A 24,224-nucleotide genomic window follows, 5' to 3' on the forward strand; every position below is an offset into this window, starting at 1 on the left:
CACACGATTACTTAATTTTTTATTAAAAAATCAAATTTGTCAAAATCGCAATTTTACAATAAAAATAAAAGAAATTAAACAACGTTTTTCTTAAAATTAAAAGTTTCACCATTTTTTTTATAACACGTCTACAATCTAAAACTCCCCATAACACTTCTCTTTGGACTCTATAGTTTAACATAGACGTGATCAAATAGATAAATTTTAAATTTTTTCACTTAATTTTTGCGATTTAACTTTGCAATTCACGAATCTGCACCTTTTATTTTTAAAAATTCATAACTTTTACGAGAAGAAGACTGAAAGTCTACAACAATTGTCATAGTCTTCACAATGGTAAGAGATATGTGCTGTAAAAATTTTATGTAATTTTAGGTAAGAGATATATATGTGCATTTTTAGGTTAAAATTCCGATTTTGACAAATTTGATTTTTTAATAAAAAATTAAGTAATCGTGTGGGGAAAAAATAAATATGCCATTTTAATTGCCTATTTGTCTAATTTGTAAAATTCATATTAGAGTTTTCAAAAAGCGTATACAGGGTGAAATTTTTTCTAAGACCAAAACGAAATAATTTTTTAAATCCGAGCCTGATTTTTTTCTAGTTTGAATAAATCAGTTGATTGGGTGGTAACATAAATTAAATATTTGTTAAAAAAAAATTAATTTTTGTAAATAAAAAAATAAATACGCCATTTCAATTGCCTATTTGTCTAATTTGTAAAATTCATATTAGAGTTTTCAAAAAGCGTATACAGGGTGAAATTTTTTCTAAGACCCCAACGAACTAATTTTTTAAAGCCGGACCTGATTTTTTTCTAGTTTGAATAAATCAGTTGATTGGGTGGTAACATTAATCAAATATTTGTTAAAAAAAATTAATTTTTGTAATAAACGTTAATTCTTTTAGATCTATGGTTTACTTTACCAAACTTTTAATTCATAGTCAAATTTGATTTTTTTTAATTGCCTATTTGTCTAATTTGTAAAATTCATATTAAAGTTTTCAAAAAGCTTATATAGGGTGAAATTGAATAGTTTAAATAAATCAGTTGATTAGATGGTAATAGTGTAACGATTGACCAAAATAAGAGACACATCGATCTGACCGTTCAAAAATTATGACGAATATAAATTTCTGTCAAAATGCGAAACTCGCCCTGTATATTATTAAACAAGGGGAGCAGACACTTTTTAATGGTCATTTGTTATACCCCATAGGAGCCTCTATACAAGGTAGGAGTATGTACAGTTCCTCATGACTCACCCTGTATAACAACTCTCTGCTTTTCACAAATAATCTGACTAACCTTTTTTTATCTTCTTTACTTCTTCTCCTGATTGTGTTGTCCTCGGTTCTCCCACACGTGCTCCTCGGATGCTGCTACGGTCTTTCTCTTCCAAACTGTTTCACAAACAAAAAACAGCACTCGCTCGAAATCTCTCCTCTATTTAGTCTCTGACTCGATACAAGCAATGTCAATCTTTATAACTCCCAAGATTTTTTTTCTCAGCTCAATATCTTGTGCAAAATTGACACAAACCGGCTACTCGTTCCAGACAGAAACTGGAATCTATTCGGACACGAGGAGATTGTACTTCTCGACTCGATCACGATTTCGTCTCAACAGGAATCTGCTTACACGGCCACCAAATTCACCACTTTACACAAAATTATTTTTTTTTAAACTCGACTGCACCCTTCCGATCTTAATTACACAGTGAATCTTTTTCCTTCACTCTGTTCTCCCTCCATCCATCTCTTCGCCAATCACAAGCATTCTCTCTACACATTACATCCCTACTTTCATTTCTTAAGAACAAATAGTGTTGTATACAAATTTTCTGTCTTGTCAAATTTCCAGGAGATATTGAAATTGAATGTTTTCTTATATCATAGAAAAACTCTATATTCTAAAACTAAACAAATTGTTTTTTATCGTCGTTTCTTTCTAGGAAACCATTTAGAAACATTCTATTGTCTATTCCAACCGCGAGTACATTCACTTTCTAATCCGCCCGTATTTTAGTTCATTGTTTAATTTCTATAACTCCGTTCGTAGAATCTTTACCACTAAACATTTGCTCTTTCCACGAAACACTGCTTACGGCTAAATCATATTATTTACAAATTTTGGCTATATACAGGGCGATGAAAATTTACGATCTCGTGGTCTTTGACATAAAATTAATTCTCTAAATTTTACCCATAAAAATTATTTAACAATATTTATTTAGAATATGTTATGAAAGTGGTTTTAATACAATGTTGTTAAGTGCATTTATAGATTTGAAGTTACCAAAGCGGTTGAGAGTTGAGGATTATTTGTACCAGTATCAGGTAAGAACTGCACCTAATTATATAGAATTTTTGTTAATTATTTGTACCAGTATCAGGTAAGAACTGCACCTAATTATATAGAATTTTTGTTAATTATATAGGATACAAGCAAGTAACAGTCTTGGAAACCGGACAATTAATTTCCATTTCATATTTTACATAAATTCACTATGTTACCGCATTTACAATTGCTTTTTAAGGAGTGCAAATAATAATATAAAAAAATTGAAATAATAATTTATTATAAGGAAAGCGAAATGGTAAAAATAATTATTTATTATTATTTTAATAAATTTTGTATCTGGGACTTTTCGCTTTTCTTTAAGAGATGTCACTACAGCGTCCCAAAAATGGATTTTAAACTATTCTTGAAATTCCACATAAATAGATAGTTTGGTTTCGTTTTATTACAGAGGTGTGCACGCAGCTCCACTGAGGACGTCGTAAGACAGAAACAGCTGTCTAGAAATTGTGCATCGCTTCTGAATCGAAAGGAAAAATAAACTGTCTTTTTAACTTTTTTCACATTCAAATTTATAATAAGTTGAAATAATTTTCAAGTTCTCAACATTAGTGACTAAAATATAACCTGACCAAGCCTAACCCAAACATAAAGTCAGAGAAATCTTGCAATCCATTGAAAATGTAGCGATTATAGCTCAGTGGTAGAGCATTCGACTGCAGATCGAGAGGTCTCCGGTTCAAACCTCCCGGGGTTCCCTACTTTTTTTTAAATTATTGGTATTGTTTTAATAAAAATTTTTGGACAGTAGTGAGTATTAAAATTAGTTTAATATTTAATTAAAAGGCAAATAAACTGTTTAAAGTATATTTATTTCGTTGAAATCATATAATAGAAGTATAACTTCTTACGGACGTAAAAAGTACACGTACAATATTTTTTTACTATTTGGTTAATCATTTTATTTTATTATAATCGCATAGCGAGAGCTTGTAGACAAAATATAGGCATATGTGCACTACATGACACGAAGAAAAAAGGAAAGTAAGAAATTATTCTGAATAAAATTCTGTTGATTTGACAAGAAGACGAAAAAATTAGACATATTTTAATCATCATTCTCTTTTGATTTATCCATATGCGAGGTTGGCTTCCTAATTGCATTTATACATACAATTCGATCTTAGGTCACATCAATATTAATCCCCTTTACCAACATGTCCTGCCTGATCGTCTCCCACTAGGTCTTCTTTGGTCTTCGTTTCTTACTCCTTCCAGGGTTTCAGCAACTTCTCGTATTGGTTGATTAACGTCTGGACGTTGAACATGATCAAACCATCTTATCCTATGCTCTCTCATTTTGGCATCAATTGGTGCCACACCTAGACTTCCCCTAATATATTCATTTTTAATTTTATCCTTTTTTGTCACTTCACTCATCCATCTAAGCATTGTCATTTCGGCCACATCCATTCGTTGTTCCTCTTTCTTTTTCACTACCCAACATTCAGTTCCGTACATCATAGCCGGTCTTAAGGCTGATGTATAGAATTTTGTTTTCAGTTTCAATGGAATTTTTCTGTCGAACAACACAGCACTCGCTTCCTTCCACTTCATCCATCCAGCCCTAATTCGACATTTGCATGCATCTCCATCTATTTCTCCATTACTCTGTAATACCGATACTAGATACTTAAAACTATTGCGTTTCACAATCATTTCACCATCTAAAGATATCATTTTATTTGTTGTAACTCCATCTTTATGTGAACATTCCAAATACTCTGTTTTTGTTCTGAGTTTTAAACCTTTTCCTTCAGATCTTGTCTCCACTATTCCAGTTTTTGTTCTAAGTATCTTTCACTATTTCGTACTAACACTAGGTACATCATCAGCATACATTAAGCACCATGGAATGTTACCTTGTAGTTTCGCTGTTATTTGGACAAAAACTAATAAGAATAAATAAGGACTAAGAACTGAGCCTTGGTGCAATCCTATTTTCACATTAAATGTATCAGTCTCTCCTACACCTGTCGTAACACTAGTCGTTACTCCCTCATACATATCGCTCACAATCTTTACATGTTCATCAGGGCCTCCTTCTGTATCTATCATTCTGTATCAAGCTTTCTCAAGATCAATGAATACTATATGAGAATTTGTTTCTTTATTCGTGTATTCTTCCATCAATTGCCTTATAATGAAGATTGCATTTGTTGATCTGCCCTGAATAAAGCAAAATTGATTAACGGTTTCTTCACGTATCCGTCTATCAATTATTCTCTCCCATATTTTCATGGTGTGACTAAGTATTTATAGCCCTGTAGTTTGTACGCTGTTGTACATCTCTATTGTTTTTGTAAACAGGTACTAATATACTGCTTCTCCATTCGTCTGGCATTTGTCCAACTTCCACAATTCTATTAAACAAACCTGTTAGTTAACTTGTTCCCGTCTCTCCTAATGCTCCCCATACTTCCCCAGGAATATCACGTGGTTCGACTGCTTTTCCTTTCTTTATTTTTTAAAGCGCTTGAGCCACTTCCTCGTTTGTTATTTTGGTGACCATTGCTGTTACTGTCTCCGTTAACTCAACTGGTTCATTCATCATCAAATTCTTTATATTTAATAAGCTGTCAAAGTACTTTCTCCTTTGATATCCTTTTCGTGAATTAGATACCTTTTAACACGGGAGCAGTCGCGCCGTTAGAAAAAATCTAACATTTTACCCTTTTCCGTGATAACTTGATAAACAATTTTGCACTTTCATCTACTCGTAAGTGCCTCAAGGCAAATTGTAGTAATGAGTGGGTATTTTTTTAATTTAATTTTTTTATTTTTAATTTTTTTGTGGAATTTATGGCTTTGGTGAGAATCAATTAGCTTTAAAATTGTTTGAAATAGATATTTTTAACATAACAAGTAAATAAAAATATTATAAAATAGAAATTTGTTTTCAATTCGTATTGTCAGATTTAATCTAATCGCGCGACTGCTTACGTGACAGAAGAGAGCGCGACTGTTCCCGGGTTAATAGTAGGGGAGGTAAGTACTAAATTTGCAGTTACTCAAGCGTTGTATGGGGACCTTTGGGTATTGAAGATTAGATCCTAAAACCAAAAAAAAAGTTTTCCATTTTAGTGGGGATTTTCCTTTTTTAATTTAATTTTTCATTTCCAACAATCGTTTCTTTTTCGATTATAGCGCCATCTATCCATAATTCGAATAAAAGTTACTATTACGTAAGGAATCCAAATCTGCAATAAAAATGGGGGCTTCTACTTAAGATTTTAAAGTAAACTCCCACCCAACTCCGTGGGTGGTCGTGTTTGATGTCATTCGATAGATTTTTGAAAAATATTTAACACGTATTTTTCAGTTTTTCGATCTGACGTTCATTTCGCGAAATATTCGCTTTTTTGTGAAACTTTGTAACTCACCCATTTATTTACGCCACGCTCACCCATTTATTTGAAATATACACTGTTTTGCATGTACTTAACCTATTTGTCTTAATCTGACGATTTCGAGTTTTTCTAAGGATAGGTAGATTCTTTTTTCGGATCCCCTTAACGAACTCCCCTGTATTAAGAGTTCATATGGTAGGGGTACATTTACAGGATACAAGGTTTCTCCCCATGTGATTTTCTGACGCGCTCGAGTAACTGCAAAAGTCTCCACTTGGGCTCCCCTACCATAATAATGTTACTATTTGACTATACATTATCAAAAAAGTGTATGTATAATAATACACTTTTGACTTTTCCGATATACATATTATGTGTAAAACGAATAAATCTAGATAATAGAAATATTTTATATACCTCTGAATATTTTAAATGTAATTGTTGTTTTGCTGACTCAGACCACAAATTTTACGTGAATTTAATTAATCACGTTTTTTAGAAATAGTATTAAATTATGAATCAACGCAAGGAAATATAATCATTTTGGCTTGACTCACATTCCTAATGAAATTTAATGTAACATTCGATATATGTAATCCTGCCCTTGAAGATTCTTAACTTGGTTTGTCACAAAAGTTTTGTTAATGTTCATCGTGATTTCTTATCTTTATAATGCCTGTGTTTACTGTAAAATAAAAATTGTTTGATTTAGTGACAGATGAAAAGTAATTTATGGTGATTGAATTTGTTTTAAAATTCCCTTCCTAAATTTAGTTCACTGCCGAGCAAGTGTCTTTAAGGGATTATGTAACTTTTTTGGTGAGTGAATATTTCATTACATTTTTGAAAATTGGTTTGTTTTGCCAAATTTGTAAATTTTTTGTGTTCATTTTGTTAATGCAGTAAAATTTTTGATTTTTCCATAACACATTTCGAGCACATTTATAACAGATTGCGAAATAAATATGAAATTAAGTACGATACTCGCTAAAATCAACAGTTATTGAATCTAGAGTACTGAGGATTTACATATAAAGAGAAAGGAAAATGAGAAAATGCGGACGAAAAGTGCATTCTGTCATATTTGGTTTACTTGTGATTTGTTGTTATCCTGATATAAACTTACGTGCATAGAAATCGGCCCACTTAAAAATTTGGTCATTTTTTGATGTCTCATATTTCCTAAACCTGTTGGCCGATTTAAGTGATTTTTTAAACTTGTTATAGCCTGATTCTTTAGCAATACCACTGTAATAATATTGTTGCGAAACAGGTACATTTTCATTGTATACCGAATACCGGGTGTACCAATCAAATTGTGTTTTTTTCTCAAAGTTCGCATCACCCTGTGAAATATTCTAGCATTTATAAAATACTGAAATTAAAACCCAACTATAGCATCAGATTTTCCTAACATTCTGCTTTTTGATTCATTCCTTTATGTTGGAGAATAAAAAAATTAGATACTTTAACAACTAGACATGTTCTTCATCAATACACGGTGTTTTTAATTAAGTGCGACAAACTTTAAGGGATAATTCTGCATGAAAAAATAATGACAGTTGGCTTTATAAACGTATGTCCGCAAATGTTTCGTTTCCGAGATACGGGATGTTGAATTGTTTCTTACAAACTGACGATTTATTTTATTGCTTTAAAACCGGTTGAGATATGCCAATGAAATTTGGTGGGTTTTTAGACGTAGTTATTGTACATTTTTTGACATACAATTTAGAATTTAATATTCACCATTAGCGCACATACGTGTAATATGACCGATCATATTACCCGTATGCACGCTAATGGTGAATATAAAATTCTTAATTGTGTGTCAAAAAATGCGTAATAACTACCTCTTAAAACCTATTAAATTTTATTTGCATATCTCAACCGGTTTTAGAACAATAAATAAATCGTCAGTTTGTAAGAAAAAATTCAACATCCCGTATCTCGGAAACGAAACATCTGCGGACATAAGTTTATAAAGCCAACTGTCATTATTTTTTCATGCAGAATTACCCCTTAAAGTTTGTCGCACTTATTTAAAAACACCGTGCATTGATGAAGAACATGTCTAGTTGTTAAAGTATCTAACTTTTTTATTATCCAACATAAAGGAATGAATCAACAAGCAGAATGTTAAGAAAACCTGATGCTATAGTTGGGTTTTAATTTCAGTATTTTATAAATGCTAGAATATTCCACAGTGTGATGCAAACTTTGAGAAAAAACACAGTTTGATTGGTACACCCGGTATACAATGAAAATTTACCTGTTTAGCAACAATATTATTACAATGGTATTGATAAAGAATCAGGCTATAACATGTTCAAAAGTCACTTAAATCGGCCAACAGGTTTAGGAAATATGAGATATCAAAAAGGACCAAATTTTAGAGTGGGCCGATTTCTATGCACGTAAGTTTATTTATGGTAGTCTATGAATACCAAAAAAGTCTTCTTTTAAGAACAATGTATACTAGCGAAAATGAACGACATGTATTTGAATGAATGTTTTGAATGTTAGCAAATAATTTTTAAGTGGAATACATAAATTTATTGAAGATTATTACAATTACCTACAAATTAGACAACGATTTAATGTGGTGGATAAAGGTGTAAAAAAATTTCTATGGACATGTGATTTTTGTATGAAAATCTAAATTTAAGAAATCTTACCTTACCCTGCGCTCCAGCCCTTGAAGGTTTTAGTCTACCTTACGAAATATACCCTGTTCCACGAACATACGCCTGTCTTGGATTATCGCGACAACGAATATTTTACTGTGCAAATTATGAAGAACGAAAGTAAATTGCAAAATACATTGTTGTTTATTGGAACAATTATTAGAGCCATTTATTTTCGCACTTCTTATGTTGCACACTAAAATATTCGTTGTCGCGATAATCCAAGACAGGCGTATATTCGTGGAATACACCATATGTCCATTCTTCTCTGTTATTGCTTCGCTACTCCCACCGTCGGATTTCCAATCTCCTTGGGTCATCCTACAGGCTGTATCCATCTGAGTCAGAGTCTTTATCTATTCCCTCTTTCTCCCGAGCTACCCAGAAACACTTTCTTTATGATTATTTCCTCCTCAGCTCTATGTATTTAGCCAGCCCACCTTATCCAACCCCAATTCCCAGACTACTCCGTCTCTAATTGGTCCATACATTTTTTTCAGGTTTTTTCCTTTTCCGTCATTCATACGAGTGCCTCTTTATCATTGTTAGTAAAGTCTATTTATCGCTTCCGTACATATCTACTGATCAAATCACGATTATTATAAGATCTTTGTGTTCCGGCTGAAAACTCTCAACTTGTAAAAATGTATACCATTTTTATTCAGTTGCAATGCGAATGCGAAGGCAAAACTGTCTTATTTTTCACTTAAAACAGAGAGCGCAAACCAGCACTCTAAATCGACGATTTTCGACTCTATTTGGAGTCATCATCAGAGAGGCGTAGGTTTGCTGCTCTCTGCCCCAAGTGACGAATCTCCGAGAGCTTATCCCCGCATTGCAACTAACGTTTATGGAGTAGGTGTCTAACGACATCTGGTAACTGGAAGGCAAAGTTTTAAAGTTTTCAACCTAATAGAAATATTAAAAATATTGAAATATATTACAAATATTCCTAAAAGATATTAAAAGCTCTCGGAGATTCGTCACTTGAGGCAGAGAGCAGTAAACCTACGCCTATCTGATGATAACTTCAAATAGAGTCGAAAATCGTCGATTTAGAGTGCTGGTTTGCGCTCTCTGTTCTAAGTGAAAAATAAGACAGTTTTACCTTCGCATTGCAACTGAATAAACATGGTATACATTTTTATTCCATTTTATATTGGTTTTACTCCTTTGAGTAACTAGGTCCATTTTCCGTTGGAATTTACCAGCTGAACAGACGGGGTCGTGAATTGTAAATTTTTTGAATTCCCTCTTGTCTTCTTCGCTTCAGCATCCATCTGGCTTGCAATTTTTAGAAGCCATGGAGGTGTTACCAGGAAAATGGTCCAATAAGTTTTCAATTAAATATCATTTAGGAATATTTTTAATATTTTTCAATATTTTTAATATTTCTATTAGGTTGAAAACTTTAAAACTTTGACTCTCAAATGGTGTTCATTTATGATGAATTCTTCATGTGGTGCTTTCCCTTGGTTCCTTAACATTGGTATCATGATCATTCAGTCTATATTGTCCACTGCTGAGCGTAGGTCTCCCGTAGTTCACCTCACAAATTCCTGTCCTGAGCCGCTTGCATCCAATTTTGGCATATCCGCTTCAGGTCATCTGTCCATCTTGTTGGTGGTCGTCCTCTTCTTCGAAAGGCGTCCTGTCTGGGTCTCCACTCGAGAATACGTTTCGTCCATCTGCCGTCCTTCGTTCGCGCGATATGCCCTGCCCAGTTCCATTTTAAGGTCGATATTCTGTTGATTGTGTCGGTTACTCCTGATCTACGGCCCAATTCTGTGTTGGTTATTCGGTCTCTTAGGGTTAGGTTAGGTTAGGTTCACTACTAAAATGTTGCAGATAGCTGTTAGCTGGCCATAACTTGTAAACGGGATTTTATTTGTCATTTTTATATATTAGATGGACGTGCTATGGTTTTGTTACATATTAGTGGAAATATTGATGAATTTGATGAAACTGATGGAACATTTTTATAGCATATCTCCTTGCCTTACACCTATTGCTATTTCTAGAAGTGTTCTTTTCTAGAAGAGTTCTCCTAGTTTTTACATACCTGATCTCCACTTTTATGATGGATGTAAATGGTAATCCTTTCACTCCAATCTCCTGCCACCGCCTCTGTTATCCTTATTCTTGCGGTTCCTTTTTCCATTGGGAGGTTCTTTAGTTGCAGCTACTCTGAGGAGGTCTATTGAGCAAAAACTATACCATTCTCGAAGGTTTTTCAGTTTCAGCCTTCTTTAGTCTCGCCCCTAGTATGGAGTCCAGCTGGATTCAGCAAAGTCTGGAATCGAAATAAAAACACGATTTTGGGCGATAAGACGATAGTCTTATCAAATAAACCTACTTCTCACAGAGATGCACATATAGGCGGCTACAGAGAAAGCCCTTTCGGCCTCTACGCTGGTCGATTTTAAGTTTAAGATCATTAAATAGGCATAAACCATGGACAAATGATCGCTTTTCTCTACTTCGGTGTCATAAACGGTCATTCCTTTTTCAAAATCTTTTCGTAATCTTTTTGAGAACCAGTTTTTTTTATAAAAATGTTCTCTCTCTTTCTCTCTCTCTCTCTCTCTCTCGTTTCAGTTCAATCTCAAGTTCTTGTTCTAAAGTAAAATTCACGGCCTCCGGATTAGCTGGCCTGTCTTCTACTTCCATTATGTCCTTTTGCACTGGTTCCACAATCACTTGTTTATTTATACGACTCAACAAATCTTTCGTCTCTCTTCACATTGCATTCTGTTTCGGCATGGGGAAATTACCAGGATTGTTTAGTCCTTCGTCAAACTTATTTGGATTTTGTAAGTACATTAATGTGCCTGTAATTTCCGAGAGGCGCCGTTCCGCGATTCTGTTGCGTAGTGCTTCCGATAACTCGGCACTAAGGCTAAAGTTCTGGCTATTTAGTTTGTCTAAGACAATTTTCATGGTTGTGTCTGCCCTTATTAAAGTGGGCTCTCTTCTGCAAAAAGCTTCTACAATCACTTGTTTATTTATACGACTCAACAAATCTTTCGTCTCTCTTCACATTGCATTCTGTTTCGGCATGGGGAAATTACCAGGATTGTTTAGTCCTTCGTCAAACTTATTTGGATTTTGTAAGTACATTAATGTGCCTGTAATTTCCGAGAGGCGCCGTTCCGCGATTCTGTTGTGTAGTGCTTCCGATAACTCGGCACTAAGGCTAAAGTTCTGGCTATTTAGTTTGTCTAAGACAATTTTCATGGTTGTGTCTGCCCTTATTAAAGTGGGCTCTCTTCTGCAAAAAGCTTCTACAGACATTTTCAACGGTTGAAGAGTGGCGATCAACTCATTGATTATTGACCAAACGCCAGCAGGGCCACTCGCTAGCAGAGAATTTTATCGCAGAATCAATGTCTATCAACGCTTTATCGATGCAAACTTTTAGGCTGTAGAAACGTTCCAACCTACTGAGCAAACTGTTCCACGTTCCACCTGATACGGCAGTCAAGAATCAAACTTAATTCCTTGCCTTTCCCTTCCTTGACATATTTTTACAAGAACATATCGTCTTTGGAAGGTGATTTTATGAACGTTTGACGAATTTGACACGTTTGCGGATCCGCACTATGTAAAAATACCGCTGGATTGCTGGATGCTGGATCCAGCAATTGCAATCACTATCCATAGCTCTCTGAGTTATGCGAATCTTGTTCTTAAGCTTCTTGCCTTAAAGATTAGAGTCACTGTAAAGGTTGAATTTCAATGGAGACACTTCAGAATGCCCTCTAAAAATCAATAATCTTAATAAGTCTCTTTAATCAATTTATTCGTTTTGTCAATTTGGACTTTGTTTTAAGAGCTCGGCTAGTACGTCATTGGCTCCTGGGATTTTGTGGTTCGTCAGTTTTAATACCCACATGACCATACTCAGTCATCTCTTTTCTAGCGTCTCCTTGGTTTTGGGTTCTTTTGGTAGTTGTAGTTTTGCAAGTCCTCATTTTTGTGAATAGTACACTTCTCTTGCACCTCTGACTTTTCTTCCTTTTATAATATTTTATTTCTTGGTATCGGATCTTATTGTTGTTCTTGAATTTTCTTATTTCATTAATTACCTTCAAAATTCCATGTGTCATCCGGCTGTTTCGTTGTACGGTATGCGCCAAAACAAAGGACACTGAAATCAGGGAGCCTGTGAACTATAATCGCGTCATATGAAACAAGTGACAATAGTTGTCATGGTGTTTTTAAACATTGTTTATTCTAACAAACTGTCAAAAAAGATTCGAAATGGTGCTTATAATGCAAGAAAAAATATTTATTATTGAGTATTATTTCCGCTCATAAGGGAATGGACGATCAAATGGACCTAGTTTGATGCTAAATTTTTATCAAATTTGATACAAATCTAACAACTCTTGATGCTTATGCTGAAACAAGCCGTTTTTAGAGAAAACCCACCAGCAACCTATTGATGAACTGCGTGAAAAAATTTTGACCTTTTTCAGAAGAATGCAGCAGCCTATTTTTAATAACATGCTAAGCAATCTTGTTAAGCGTTATGAGTACTGCTTGGAACGCAATGGCGAGCACTTTGAACACATTTTATATAGAAGCAAAACTTAAAATTCTGATTATTTGAAATGTTGTTATTTAATTTTTCATGTTTAATAAAGCTTTAGTTTTTCAGTGTCGTTTGTTTTGGCGCATACTGTATCTTGTTATTGTAAGAGCTTTTTTAGTTGACTCTATAGCTTCTAATTAAAAAATCTGTTCCAGAGATTTTACGTTCTCATCTTTTAATCCAGTTGTACTTTCACATTAGCATTTCGCTCAACTTTCATACTCTTGATCACCATTAAAATACACATTTTAGTCCTTGAAGAGGTAGGATTTAATAAATGTGAAACGTTTTAAATTGGTCTTAATTTTTACTCTTTACTCGTTAGTATAAATCAATTATATATTAGTTTGCTTTGAATTTATCTGAATGCCAGTTTTTTTATTAACTAGGTACATACTATTTTAGTTAAACTCTTCAATGATTTAAGAAATTTTTGTGGTTTCCTTACTGGTGCAAAATAACTCTTAGACCATCTGTAAACGGTACAAAAAGTGATGCATTACGCACAATATGGTATTTTTAGTTTCATCTAAAACTTTTATAATTAGTTTAGTTGAACATTTTTGCTCGACCGTGTCACCTAATTAACAATAGCGTATCAATTTGATGTTTTTATTTCGTTTTAAGTGGATGCTGTGTTTGTGTGTCATTGCACATTTGGATATTTTGTTATAAAATGTAAGTTGTTATTTATTGTATTAATCGTAAATGGAAAATTAGTATAAAAATAAATAAATAAATATATACATGCGGTGACAAAAATATGGCAAAATATATATATTTTGAAATTATGGTAAATATGTTCGTGATTGATTCGATAGTTCTTCTTCTTCAGATGCAAATCCACTAATGGATGTTAGCGATCATATTTTTCATTAACTCTCTGTTTCTCTGTTTCTTGCAATGTGTATCAGAGATTGTATGTCGTTAATCCCTGTCCACTGCCTTATGTTTCGGAGCCAGGACATTTTCTTGCGTCCTATTCCACTCTTGCCTTCAATTTTACCCTCGATTATAAGTTGAAGGAACTGGTATTTTTCGTTTTGCATGATGTGACTCAGATAAGCCCTTTTCCTTTTCTTGATGGTTTCGAAAAGTTGGCGTTCTTGGTTGATTCTTTTAAGGACATCTACATTTGTGCCTTTCGCCGTCCATGGTATCTTTAGGATACGGCGATAAAGCCACATTTCGAAGGCTTCTAATCTGTTTATATTCCTCGTTTTGAGCGTCCAGCCCTCTACGCCATATAGCAGTACCGACCATACGTAGCACTTAGTAAACCTTAGTATCAGTTGAAGATCGACCTCCGAACAGGTCCTGAATTTTACGAAAGCTTGTCGGGCTTGGATAGGTCTTGTCGGGCTTGGATAGGTCTTGTCGGGCTTAAAGAGGTGGCCTTCTGGCCTATTCCACTGCGACCTTTTCAGATCTATTGTGATCCTCTAGTCCTAGATAACATTCCCTAGCCTGACCCTTTTTAAAAAGTCTAACAGCTTCGAAAGTGAACCTTCCATGTAGCTATTTGCCGTTGGATTTTCTTCTCCTAATACAAAGAACCGCACATTTGCCAGACTGTCACACTGACGTAGAATGTGCTCTGCTGTTTCTTCTTCCAGGTGTCAGAATCTGTACAGGTCATCATTTGACAATCCCATCAACTTTAAATGCCTATTCAGCTTACAATGTCCTGTTAGCAGACCTACTATGGCTTTGACTGTTTTCCTGCCTTTACTTATTAGGAATGCCGTAAATTTTGGCGAATGTTCTGTAATGAACTGTTTCGCCTGTCCTTTTGTCTTGGTGAATTCCTCCACCATTCCAAAGATTTTTGAGCTACCCACTTTCTTGTAGCCGTTCTTGTAACTGCCTTTGCAACGCCGCAGAAGGGTTCCGGTCCAACGAATGGCATTGATGAGCCTTGTTTGGCCATTTCATCTGCTTTTTCTTTGCCCTTATGACCCTCGTGCCCCGGTATCCAGGCTACCGTAACCTTGCTATGGTCTCCTAGTTTATTTAGGGCACACACACAATCCCATACTATCTTAGAATTGACCTTAGAATACAGAACTGAGTGCCTTAAGCGCTGCCTGACTATCTGTGAAGATGGCAACTGAACGGAACGTTCTTTCCTGCCTTTCTATTTCTTCCACGCAGTGATGGATAGCCATTATTTCCGCCTGGAAAATTGTGACGTCCTTTAATAGACTTACCGGTAAATGTATTCCTTGATTTGTCTCTACTATGCCGGCTCCCACACCTTCAGATGTTTTTGAACCATCAGTGTACCAGGTACCATCAGCTTGTATCCAGTCTTCCCTGCCTGGTATATTAATTTTGAACTTATTGTCAAAGCTATATCTCGTTGATGTTGCATCGATAGGCTGCCCCATCACAATATCGGCTTTTAGCTCATCAATTAGCTTTCTGTTGTCAACCCCATGCTCCTGGCTTATATGTAGCTGACTATGCATTAATCTGTGCATCACTGATCTGGCTTCGCCCTGAATAAAGATATGAAGTGGTGGTAGATTCAGCAGGACTTTCCAACGCTGCTGTAGGAGTTGTTTTTATAGCCCCCGTAATACACAGGCATGCTAGCCTTTGTGTATTACCTAGCAGCCTTATTGCTCCCATTTGCTGCGTCTTTGTCCACCACGTCACCGAGCCATAGATTATCATGTGTCTAATAACCCTTGTGTATAACCATAGAGTCATTTTGGGGTTAAGCCCTCAATTCTTACCGCACACTGTATACATCTGCCCAAGGACATGTTAGCTTTTTGTGTGGTTTTCAGGATGTGAGTATTCCATGTAAACCTATGATCAAAATAAACCCCAAGTTATTTTGTTCCTTTGGCAAATGAAATCTCTTTTCCTCCCAGCACTGGTGGTTTTAGGCGTTGTAGTGCTGTCTTTTTGGTGAAGTTGACGTTTTGTGTTTTCTGAGCATTGACTATCATTGCTATCAGTCTCTCTTGTTTACACAAGTCATCAACTATATTTAGGGCTGCTTGCAATTCTCCCAGACACCACCTGGGCAAACCTGCCCCTGACAACGATTGCTATATTGTTAGCGTATCTTAGACTGTAAAAGTTTTCTGTGGGCAGATTTTTGAGAAGATCATCTACCAAGGTTGCCCAAAGTAGAGGTGACAGAACTCCTCCTTGTGGACAGCCTCCACCTACTCCTACTTTGATGGTTGCTTTACCCAGAGTGGATGTTACTATCATATTCTGCAGGGATGCCCTGGATTAATTTTATTTACTACATACAATTGTTTACCTTTTAATAACATAACCTAAATCTTACTTTTTCTTCTTATAATTTTTTTGGGCTATGGCCTTGACAATTATCCAGCAACCAGGACTAATATAATTGGCCAATATAATTAATAGTGCGAAAAATGTTGCTGAGCTATAAAACCTGGTGTCGCTTTTCCGAACTTGCACGGTCTTAATACCTGTAGGCATCCCAATCGTGGTTACTTTTGGAATTGTTAAATAGGCTTCGGACTTCCGACCTCAGCCTCTTTAAACCGTTGTTTTACCAGACTGTATTAGTGCTCGTATTTTTCCTTATTTTTTCTGGACAGTTTTCCTGGTAAGCCGCCATTAAGTAAGGCGCCTTTAAACAAGGTCATACTTTCCCCGAGATTTTTACTCAGGGACTCCCTATATCCTACCCAGTTTGTATCTCTAGGATTTCTGTATTTAATTTGTGATGGAAATATATCAAGGTCAAATCGTATATGTCTGTGATCCGAACATGAGGGTTCGTCAGACACAACCTAATTTGTTAATATATCACTTATATTGCTTGTGTAGAGTGTTAAATCCAACATTTCTTTGCGTGCCTTAGTGACAAAAGTTGGTTTGTTTCCTATATTGGATATAACCAAGCCTTCAGATAAGATGAAAGAAAATATACTCACAACTTGCGTTGATGTTTGTGCTGCCCCATATGACGTGGTGTGCGTTGACATCACATCCTACGATGAACTGTAATCCTTTCCCTAGCCAATATGCAACTATGTCGCTTATAATGCTTGGTGGACATAGAGGATCATCACCTGGAAAGTAGGCTGAACAAATCACCAGTTTCTTCTTTCCTACTTCCGTGGTTGTAGTTAGAATAGCTGTAACAATATCATCGGTGCAGAGCGTCGGGATTACTGTACAATCTACTCTATTACTGTGAATTATACACGACCTTGGCCTTATAGCTTTAGGTGTGTATAAAACCTTACCTTGTTTAGTTGATAGGCCAGCAATCTTTTCGCCCACCCTCCAAGGCTCCTGAAGGAGGGCCACATCAATGCCTTCTTGTTCCACAATTCTAACCAGCGTAAGAAGCCTTATTTCTTTCTTCTCTGCGAAGAAATGTCCGGTTCTGGTTCTGTGGACTTTCCTTCTTCCATGGGCCCGACGCACCCTTGGACATTAATCCTTATGAGTGTGCCAGTTCCACCCTAAGAAGGTTTGTTCTCCTTCCTGACCCTCCATATGTAGAGAAGTTTCCCCTGTTTGACTGGAACGAGTTGCTACTTTCATTCCATGTTTTTGTCTTCCCTTCTTTGGGTCGGAAAGTTAACCGTCCTACTCTGAAAAGGGGTGCTATTTTTAATTTCTGGAGCTCTTCTCGAGATTCAGAATCCATTGAGAAGGTTCATAACACCCCCTTCTCCGAAGGCTTACTACCCCAGACTGCCCAGAGATGTGTCCTGAGCCCATGGTTACTTATCCTTAGTCTATTAAGGATCCTTTTGGACTCGAGGCGTTCCCCGTATTCATCCTGTACAAAGACAGTGCATGAGTGCGGCTTGGGTATATCTTCCCCCTCCACAGCCCTGAGAGCTCGCCTCCTTTAGCCACCGCGCACTTATGTCATCTGCACAGTTTAGTTCTAGGAAACCCGGTCTGTAGGTACTTCTCAGGAAGCGAACCTGTGGTCCTGCTTCCGGAATTTTTTCATAAGCAGCCAAGATGGCTATTTTGACTGCCTTGAGCTTATACACATCCATCTTGGCTTCCGGGAATACCGTTAGTACTTCCACAACCTTAACAGATGCGGCAGCTTCGCTGAAAGTCACACCCTCGGTTCTTGCCCTTTTCCCTTTGCGTTGGCTTTAGGGTGGTGTACTTCCGTCCGACCTTAGCCTTTTTGGGCTTTCGGCCTTCTGGGTTTGATTTTCTTTTGCCGTTGACGACATTGATCAGCAGCCTTGATGAAATTGGCCTTGATTACAGCCCTTTTGGCTTGTATGTAGTCTTGGCCTTGTGTCACCAGCCTACTGATTTTGGCTTTAGAGATGCCAGATAGCTTTGCAGCCCTAATCTCTTCGTCTGTCATTAGATCAACGTCTTCCAACGCTGTTACTCTCATAGCCTTTCTTGTCCCTGGCCTATCAGCTTGGGAGATTTCTTTAGAATTTCCTGGCCTTTCGGCGATCGGATCTTCTCTAGAAGCTCCCTGCTCTTCGGCTTTAGGAACTGTGATTTTGGCTTTAGAGTTCCCTTGGCCCCTTGGGAACCCTTTGGCCTGAGTTTTTAATTTTTTTGTTTTATTTTGAGATTCCATGTTGGTTCCACGAGTAGCTAGTGAAAGGCAGTCAGACCCTCGCAGAGCCTGCTTGCAAAGAAACCGTTTGCGACACTGTCACCCCAGTGCATTACAGCCTTCACCACGGTGTCTCACGGCTTGGCTTGAGGATTATTTATCGACTATCTAGTCTAGATTCGCCGAGTTTAGTTTCAACAGGGCCACCACGAGAAGGGTGCAATCAAAGATTAATTACACGCCCTCAATCATTGTTGGGAGTACCCAGCGGTCTTTGAATGGTTTAAGGAGGTGCAAAGTCCTAAGACTCCGTGCAAAACTCGTCTCCTGAGATTAGTTCTTTCCCCGCTCAGCTTTATGCCGATTAGAAAAATAGCGCATCCCTCGGCTTCGGAGGGCTTGCTCACTGCGACATTTTACTTTCCTGTCCGATGCCCAGTCTTCATTAAAATAATGATTATGATCTAGAAGGTGAAGTGCGTAGATAGATTCTGTTTTTCTATTATTGAAAGCATTTTTGTGTTCTACGATACGCTTGTTAACAGTTCTATGAGTTTGACCGATATGAGTTTTTGGGCAGTTACCAGATGTAAGTTTGAATACACTGTACAACTTGCTTTTTCTTTTGGGCTCGAATTGTTCTTAATGTTAAGTTCTCAGTATACTTACAAAATGTTTTTGATTATTATTGCGATTTTAATAGCGATAGGAGACCTTTAGATTATTGCACAAGACCAGGAAGAGTTGTTAATATTATAGCCGAGCTGATCGTTCCAATTAGCAGAGAACGGCAGTTCTCGCCAGTGGCGCCTATACCCCATCATGCGACACTGTACACACGCCCAAACTTATATGGAATCATCTGATATTTCTTACTATTTCGTGCGAATTTAAAAAAAAACGAATACACGAAGGCAAACAATATTTATTTTAAAGCAATTTAATAACAAATACATAACAATTAAATAAAACAATTAAGTATTTAACAATCAAATTGAAAGTAGTTGTTAAGTCAATAGCATACAAAATTTCAATGTAAAACGAATAATGTTTAAATTGTTTCTATTTATTTTTTTTTTGTATTTTGTGGTAGTCAGTGTTATCACCTCTAGTCCTTATTGCAAGCTTCAGTTTGCGTGGGCACGCTTCTAATCAAATTATCAACATTATGTTGTGCTAGGTTGCTCCATCATTTAAGAGCAGCTTGTACTAGCCGTGCGGTGTTTTGTGAATTATCCCGGCGAGCTCTAATTATTCTTTTAAGCATACCCTACAAATACTCTATAGGATGAAGCTCGGGTGAGGAAGCAGGCCACTCCAAACAAGGGATACCTTCTGCTTCAATGATGTCTGTAGTCACTCTAATGGTATGTAGAGGTCCATTATCATGCAATAAAATTAAATTTTCTCCTATTGCACCTCTCCAGAGCCTGACTACAGGTTATCAACATACCTGTGAGCAGTTAAAGTTGATTGGATGAAAATTAAAGGAGTTTTTTTACGGATCACAATTCTTCTCCAGAACATTACACTTCCCGTTGTATATTTGTGAACAGATCTGACAGTTTTCGTTCTTGCTTGTCTTCCTCGACCTCTAAGTACACGATTTCGTGGGTCATCTGATTTTACACAAATCCTGACTTTTTTTGACAATAGCACATTTTGTCAGTTCCCAATGTTCCAGTTTTGGTGGTGAAGACACCAATTTAGTCGATCAATCTTGTGCTGCCTGGATAACTCGGGAACCCATAACTGTCTTCTGCTGTATACGTCTTGGTACGAACTCTTCTTATTATCGTTTCAACTGAAACAGTTACACCTGTAGCTTCCAAAAGCTGCCTTTGGAGATGCAGGTGAGAAATGGTTGGATGTCTTGGAGCTGATTGGACAACCATTATAGAGTATATATGACTCTATATGCTCTATAATCCCTTAGGGCGAAGGCGCACGCATTATAAAGAGTAATAAAATTTATACCCTCACAGCTGACTTTGCATAATTTTTGATAAAAATATTTACAATTAACTGATAATATTGTCCGACAAATTTTTAAGGGCAGTCCAGGGCCCAGAGCACGCCAAATAGAATTCTATTTTGTTGACGTCACAAAATAGAATTTCATAATGGGAGAATCGACGGTTGCTAGGCAACATGACGTCACTAAAATAGAATTCTACTTGGCGTGCTCCCGCACCAGTTGTCGGACGCACCAAAGTTTCGAAACTTCTTAATTTACGAAATGCCCCCCTCCCGAAAATTTTCCGAAATAGAAAAGTTGTCCGATCTATTAGACCTAAAGACTTATTAGTTAAATATATAGGCCCTTAATCAGGTATGTTGTAATAAGCAATGTCGTAAAAAGCAATATTTCTGATAAGGGTGTCATATAATATTATCCAGCCGGTAACATTGATTTTAGTCAATAAACCGATAATGTTGTTCTAAACAATGCCACTATAAACGACTTTAACTGTAATCTTACTGTAATCTTATATTCTGTAATATTTGGTTTTTAGAATCCAAGCTTATCTGGATTCTTCCTGCAAATAAAGGAGAAATTATTGATGTCTTTTCGATATTATTCATATTCATATTATCGTTCTCCAAAGTGCCTTATTATCAACCTCTATCGAGGTTGGCGATCAATATGATAAATTTCTATCTGTTCTGGGCTTGATGAATTAAGTCATTACCTGTTGTGTGGGTCCAATATCTGATGTTTCGTATCCAAGATTTTTTCTTTCTTACTATACCCCATTTACCTTTGATCTTGCCTTCTAATATTACCTGGAGCTGCTCAAATTCCCTATGGCGCATTATGTGTCCTAGATATGACGTCTTTCTAATTTTGATACTATTGACCAGATGAGGACGTGTGTTCATTATTGTCAGTACTTCTTGATTCGTAGTTCTGCTGGTCCAGCTTATTCTTAACATTCGGCGGTACATCCACATTTCGAATGACTTCAATTTGTTGACGTCATACTGTTTTAATGTCCAGGTCTCACAACTATATAGTAATGGACCAGGGTAATAAGCTAGAAATAGACCATGTTCGGGACAAAGATCCAGGTAGCTGACTACTTTTTTAGTTATTGTATACCTATAGGATGAAAACCTACCTGTTTCCTGCCTAGAGTTCGCGTCCGTTTTTTAATTATTAACAATTTAGTGCAAAAATCGCGATTTTTTCGATTTTTTGCACCCTTTTCAAAAGCTAAATAGTTGACATAAAATTACAAAAATTAATTTTTTAGAACATTAAAAACCTTCAAAATGCCGATTTTTTAAAGTTAAAAGTTAATTTGTTGCTACGCAAACTGCAAAATAAATGAAAATCGTTATTTGTTAAAAACTTTAACTAAAACTACCTTAGAACTTCAGTGTTTCACCCAAACTTGGGTATTGGTGTACTTAACAAACCCTCAAAATTTGAGACCGATCCATTAATTAGTTTAAGAGTTATTCTAATTGTTTATCCCAGAGACCTTTATTTTGCAATAACATAAGACAGAAAATAATGAAGATAGGGCAATTCCAAGTATGCCAAATGAAAGTAGAAAACTGATACTATCAAAATGTACTAAAAATGATAAAAAGATTATCTAATATAGTCAAAAATCCTAATGCCAAATTTGTGAAATTCTGTAGTTCAAAAACATTTAGAATAACTTTAAAAATATTGTCTGTAGAAAAAGTCATTTTACATATTAGAAAAGCTGGTATTTTACACGAATTTTTAAAAATGTAACTGGTGACTAGTCGTTAGTCGCGGTAAGTAACTGGTGACTAGTCGTTAGTCGTGGTAAGTGAAAGGGGAGCTGGGAGCCGACAAATGCACGAGTTCAAAAACTAAAAAATAAGCAACTTAAAACTACTAGATTTAAAACTTAAAACTACTACTATCATTTTCTATATCTCGGGATCTACTGAATCTATTTTTATCGTTCTTTTTTTAATTTGTATGTAATTTTTGTGTACATTACAAATATGTAATTTGTCTAGACATTTATTAATTAATAAACAGTCTAATTTGTTTAAACAATTTTTGAAAAAATAATTTTTTCCCAAAAATCCATGATTTTGATCATACTATCCCTATTAATCATAGAAAAGTTAAGGCATACTTTAATAAATAAATTATCTTCAATAAATAATTATCTAATAAAGATCATTTATTTATTAAAGTGTACTTTAACTTTTTCTGTGATCATTAATGATAATATGATTAAAAAAAATAGATTTTTGTAAAAAAAATATTTTTGAAGAGTTGTTTAAATAAATTAGACTGTTTATTAATTAATAAATTTATAAACAAATTGCATATTTGTAATGTACGTAAAAATTACGTACCAATTAAAAAAAGAAAGATCAAAATCCATTGAGTTGATCCGAAGATACAGCAAATTATATTGGTTTGAAATTGCTTTTTCGGTATTTTAACTCGCTGGATTTGTAGGTTCCCCCTAGTAATCGTTTGCACTACATTTTTGAAAAATCGTAGAGAGTGCTGTGAAGGTATATAATCTTTGTGCAAATTTTTCAAGAAAAAATACAAGTCCCCTTCTTTAAAATGGCATTAATGAGATTCCTTAATTATTATAAACAAATTAGCTGTGAATTAAAAAAAAAACATATGGCTAACTTTGTCCCAAATGAGCCCAGGCTAAATTTTTTTATTTGAAAATTCGTATTAAAATAATATATTTTCGAATATATAAAAATATTGTTTCTACAGACAACATTTTTAAAGTTATTCTAAATGTTTATAAACTACAAAATTTTAAAAATTTGGCATTAGGGTTTTTGACTATGTTAATCATTTTTTTATCTTTTTTAATACATTTTGATACTATCACTCTTCTACTTTCATTTGGCATACTCATAATTGCTCTAGCTTCAATATTTTCTGTCTTATCTTATTGCAAAATAAAGGTCTCTGGGATAAACAAATAGAATAACTCTTAAACTAATTAATGGATCAGTCTCAAATTTTGAGTGTTTGTTAAGTACCCCAATATCCAACTTTGTGTGAAACACTAAAGTTCTAAGGTAGTTTTAGTAAAAGTTATTAACAAATAACGATTTTCACTTATTTTGCAGTTTGCGTAGCAACAAATTAACTTTTTAACTTTCAAAAATCGGCATTTTGAAGGTTTTTCAATGTTCTAAAAAACTAAATTTTGTAATTTTATGTCAACTATTTAGTTTTTGAATGGAGTGTAAAAAATCGAAAAAATCGCGATTTTTGCACTAAATTGTTATAATTAAAAAACGGACGCGAACTCTAGGCAGGAAACAGGTAGGTTTTCTTCCTATAGGTCTACAATAACTAAAAAAGCAGTCAGCTACTTGGATCTTTGAGTGTCCCGAGAAAATCCTTATTACCCTGGACTATAATAGAGACCACACGTAACACTTAAGTGTCCTCAATCTTATTGTGACTGATAGCTTGGGGTTACAGAGCATTTTACGCATGTTCATGAAACCAGTGCTTGATATTTCAATGCGTCTTCTGATTTCTTTTGAATGGTCTAGTTGACTATTTAGCTCTCTGCCCAGGTATATGAAGCTTTGGGAACTCTGAAGAGTGATGTGATACTATTTATTTGTATGTTGGGTGTAATTCATGGGTTTTTTTGTGAAATACCATAATTTTGGGTTTGGA

The 24,224-nt window shown here is 35.4% G+C and overlaps 1 protein-coding gene across 2 annotated transcripts in view; it reads left to right on the plus strand.

Moving 5' to 3' along the window:
- Positions 1-6,270: 6,270 nt before the first annotated feature.
- Positions 6,271-24,224, plus strand: part of LOC114332837 (uncharacterized) — a 28,031-nt gene continuing 10,077 nt past the window's right edge. The window contains exon 1 of one of the 2 annotated variants that reach the window (XM_028282616.2): positions 6,271-6,534. The gene's annotated coding sequence lies outside the window, so the exon portion shown is untranslated. Of the gene's footprint in view, positions 6,535-13,567; positions 13,678-24,224 lie in introns of those variants that run through there. The other variant, XM_028282615.2, reaches the window with a different exon arrangement.

Source organism: Diabrotica virgifera, chromosome 9, assembly GCF_917563875.1.
Source record: "Diabrotica virgifera virgifera chromosome 9, PGI_DIABVI_V3a".
In the NCBI taxonomy this organism is placed as follows: Eukaryota; Metazoa; Arthropoda; class Insecta; order Coleoptera; family Chrysomelidae; genus Diabrotica; species Diabrotica virgifera.